This window comes from Lactuca serriola, chromosome 4 (assembly GCF_051521515.1).
Source record: "Lactuca serriola cultivar US96UC23 chromosome 4, Lser_US96UC23_V15, whole genome shotgun sequence".
Taxonomy (NCBI): Eukaryota; Viridiplantae; Streptophyta; class Magnoliopsida; order Asterales; family Asteraceae; genus Lactuca; species Lactuca serriola.
In genome coordinates this window covers 251,215,731-251,220,726 of record NC_136411.1, presented here as the reverse complement: position 1 = coordinate 251,220,726, position 4,996 = coordinate 251,215,731, and the positions used below count along the sequence as shown (strand labels likewise).

General features: G+C 34.1%; 1 pseudogene; it reads right to left on the bottom strand.

Annotated features, from left to right (window-relative positions):
* Nucleotides 1–1,693: 1,693 nt before the first annotated feature.
* On the bottom strand, nucleotides 1,694–4,561 carry LOC145099282 (arginine biosynthesis bifunctional protein ArgJ, chloroplastic-like; annotated as a pseudogene).
* Nucleotides 4,562–4,996: the final 435 nt, after the last annotated feature.

Genomic DNA, 4,996 nt, shown 5'->3' with positions numbered 1-4,996 from the left:
GTTATCCAAGACTATAAACCCTAATTCTAGCATTCAAGTAATCATATTAACATGAGAATGAGTTTAAGATATTACCTTGATTGTTATGTAGCAATAACAATCCCAATTCCTCCTTGTATTGACTTTAGAAAGCTTAGAGTCACAAATGTCACTCCTCTAATGGTTCACAAACATCAAGAGCAAGAGGATGAAGAGGAGAGAGGATGGAGGCTGCCTAAAAACATGTGAAACCCTAGAAGGATGCTTAGCCACGTTTTTGGGTCATAAGGGATCTATATATATATATATATATATATATATATATATATATATATATATATATATATATATATATATATAGGAGGCTATTAGGGTTATCTAACAAGGAAACCCTAATTTGGATGCTTAAGCCCTAAGCAACCCATAGATTCCTTTCCTTAAGGCTTTGGACGATTTCCTCATGGGTTTCCCATAGAATTCGTCCACTCCTTAATATAAGGCAATCCATGGCCCAAATTGCAATTATCTTATAATTACAATTCCAGTCCCTTAAGTTTAATTAATCTGTTTTAGTCACAAACTAATTACCAATTAATTATTAACTAATATTAATTAAACAATATGATTTCTCCTTTAATATATTATTCTCATAATATATTAATAAATCATATTTAATCCTTTCTCTCCATAATTCATCCTATTAAGTTGCTTTGGTGAAGGCAACCTAAAAGGACCACTACTAGAAAAAAGGCCTTTTACGACGCTCATTGCGTGTCGTAAAACGCTCAGACGACGCGCAAATGCGTGTCAAGGAAGGCCCTGTCATAAAGAGAGACGACGCGCATTTACGACGCGCATTTATGACGCGCATTTACGACGCGCGGTTATGACACGCAATGCGTATCAAGGAAGGCCCTGTCATAAAGGAAGACGACACGCATTTGCGTGTCGTAACCTTACGACGCGCGTGTTTATGACACGCAATTCGTATCAAGGAAGCCCCTGTCAAGAAAGGCCATGTCATAAATGAAGATGACACACATTTTTGCGTATCATAATTTTAAATGTTTAAAAAAATATTATTTATAGATTTGCTTATTTTCAAATTAATTTTGTATTTAATGTTTAATAATAGATAATAAAATATCATATAAAAAAATAGAATCCATTGCATAAATTTAATGTCATACAAATAATCATTCCATGGAAAGATAAAACAAATTAATAGAAGTTGTAACAAAAATTTACAAACAAATGGTAGCAAATATGTTATCAAAATTCCTACATTAATTAGTGCTAAGCTCTGATCCTCCGGTTGAATTCTGCAGTCAGGAAACGATTAAGACAAGTACACATTATTATAAAGTTCATTTATGATCCTCAAATAAAAACTAAAGCAACTACATATATTATTGGCCATGAGAGAAGTAACCTTATAATAGATCTCAAGAAGCACATTGTTGCGAGCTGCCTGCAGAAAACCATGGCAGACATAAAGACATGAGCATGAGCTTTGTTGTTGCTTTTATAAAAAATGAACTTATTCTATAGGTTATAAGATATAGTATAAATTTTTAACTTTTAAGCATTTTATATATAGCTAGCATAAAGTAGAATTTGGAATCATTAAGAATATAATGAGTACTTTGTTGTTGGAAGAAGCCTAACCGTTGCATAATATTTTGACTCAAAAAGGAAAATGTGGCAAATTTACCTATACAAAGCTAGAGACAGAAAGAAGTGGCTTCTCTCCAATCTTCTGATTTCTAGCCTGAAAATTAACAAAGAATTTAGCAACTTGTAAGGAATAAGGGAAAGAAGTACTACACTAAGTTCAGAACTTAAAAATCAATTAAGATAACATGCAAATAATGAAAGCAGAATACCTAATAACTAGGCCAACAAGTTAGCATCATATATATTCAGGTGTAAACAGATGAAAGATAAGTTTAGGTCACACAAACGTTTTCCAAAACAAAAGCAGAAGATAAATATAATAAAATTAAGAAATGAAGAACATACATGTATTAGAAGCATGACAAGTGCAAAGATAACTTTTGCAACTTCTGTCAGAAAGTTAACACTGATGGGGCTAAAATTGAATCTCCCATCAACCTTGGACATGTACACCAAAATCGGCTGTAAAAGATGATCAATTTAGTGAGGTATTGATCAATTATGTAACATGGAAACAGTACACAACTAACTATACCTAAATATTATCCGGTCAACGATGCATGGAATTTAAAGAGTTTTTTATGTTATGTGAAAGATATGTACTGTAAATAGATACACAAAACACGTTCTTTATCTTGTCTTCTGGGATAAAGAACATTTTGCCCTTATTTTGAGTTATCTATTATTCTCTTATTGTAATTATGTATTATATACCCTTGTTCAGAAATAAGGTTATTTTGATCATTTTTAAATATGACCTAAAATATTACTCTTGTTCAAAACATGTTATTTAAAGCAAGAATGAAATTAAACTAATTTATCATGTCACCGAGATAAAACTAGAGAGAAGAAATGACGAAAATACACTTGTGTGCATAAGAAGAGCAGAATCAACCTAATTTATTTTGGGTGGAACGTGAACAGGGGGTGGACCAGGAAAAGGGTTAGCATGGGGATGCGATTTAAGTTATGATTATGTCAAAATTAATTATGCAACCTCTTTAGGCCCGGACAATCTTGATAAATGTTGGTCAAGCAAATGCAGCCACTGTAATTTTTTACTTAATTTTTTTGTTACCCGTGATGTAAAATGACGTAAATGAACACAATGAGGTTTACACTTTACATACATTGGAAAGGGCATATGAGCAGTCTATTACATCTTGGTAACCTGCATCCCCCTGTAAGGGCATATACGTCATTTTACATCACAGGTAACAAAAAGTTAAGTAAAAAATTACCGTGGCTGCATTTGCTTGACCAGCATTTATCAAGACTGCCCGGGCCTAAAGAGGTTGCATAATTAATCTTGACATAATCATAACTTAAATCACATCCCCATGCTAACCCTGTTCCTAGTCCATCCCCTGTTCACGTTCCACCCAAAATAAACAAATAAATAACACAAGTTTCTTTTTTATTTAATGCAGAAAGAATGACTTAATAATAAAGTTACCTATGGATATCTGAATTTTGACAGTGCCATGAGCATCACCAGCCTCTTTCAGGTAATTACTAGCTACTGCCCTGGAACACTCCCGCATTTTCAGTATTTCAATTATCATGTATGGTGTTACTGTTACCTATCAAATGGAAGTGGCTGGCCTCCTTCCATAAGTAGAATATCTCCAAGTGCTATTCTAAGGGCATTTGAGTCAAAAAAAATCCCCACACACCCTGCAGCACAGGCTATCCGCCCCTAATTTGGATCCCTACCATAAATTACCACATGATAAAACCAACCATAAAAAATCATCATTATATCATTGGAAGTAGTTATTTCACCTTGAAATAACAACATATTAAGTTATTAACCATCATGCATTGGTAAGTGAAGAAGATGCCACTGAACGTGCAATCTTTGCTGCTTCACTTTCACTCCCTGCACCACTTACTGTCACCTGCATAATTTCTCATTTCCATAAATACCCTTCTGCCCTCCCCCCCCCCCCCCCCCCCAAAAAAAAAAACAGACCTCTATCAAACATGTTGCCCCTTCTCCATCCTATGCTATTGATTTGGCAAGCCCTTGCATTACCTTAACAAAAAAAAAACACTTGTAAAATGCATGTAACAACAAAAGGGTAAATTGGTAATTTAAACATACCGCATCAACCACATTTGTAGTTGGTTTCCTTCAGAACTGTGTAATGATGATATCCTGTTTGATCCAGATAAGCCACTAGCCAAAGCAATAATGGTATCATTGGTGCTAGTATCCCCATCTACCTGCAATATTTTAGTTATTAATACACATGTCACTGTTGGTTAAACGACTAAAATACCCTTTAATGATGCTACTACTTATAGTAATTTGGTTGAAACTTCGATTCACAGCAACCTGAACCATCTTTCGCTAGATGTCAGTATCTACACGAGCATCAGTCATTATAACCTGAAAATTGACATTTTTTTTGAATCAATTAAATTTTTTTTACAAAACATTTTGTGGTAATAAATTAATAATATGGAAATATTAGTACATACACCAAGAAGTGTTCCCATGTTTGGGTGGATCATTCCAGAACCTTTTGCCATTCCCCCGATTCTTATACCGCTTCCACCAACCTTAAAAAAATAACTTTTTTTAATAAAACGATAATAAATGAAATAAAAAAAAGTAAGCAAATAAATATAAATATGATACCTCAAACTCTACTGCTACACTCTTGCTCACAATATCAGCTGTTGTTATTGCTACATCTGGTGCATCTATCTCCTCTAACCATGCATATTCATCTTCTTTTCCATCAATCAACTCATCTCCACTTCCTGTCATTCCAATAAAGAATACAACAACCTTTACAAATTCACAAAATCAGGTAACAGATTATGCTCAACTTACCAAAACTGGAGTAGGGGTAATCTCGGTAATAAGTACATTTTCTTCCGGAATATTCTTCATACGGAGGTGTGAGAATGTCAAGTATAGCACAAGAGGTTATGGCAGTGAAGCAATGGAGGTTCCCTCCTGTTTCTGGATACAAAACTAAAGTGCTAGATGGTGCTGGCAGGACTTTGTCCACTGACAACTTCGGTAACCTAACTACTACATGAATTCCATCAACACTTTGCATTTTTGCACTTAAATTAAATGTTTTAAATTTAGGTACAGAGATGATTTTTTCTGTAGAGTTAATTATGCTTCTAATCATTATGGAAGAACTAGAATCAGACCAGGAGCTCGAGCAATTCCCTTTGAATCCTTGGTGAGTGGTGGTTCAACTCTGTTATGTAGTAAGTAAGACATGGATTAAATTATAAATTCTTGATCAGTTAATCTCTCAAATTGATCAGTTAATCTCTCAAATTGATCAGTTAATCTCTCAAATCCTTGATG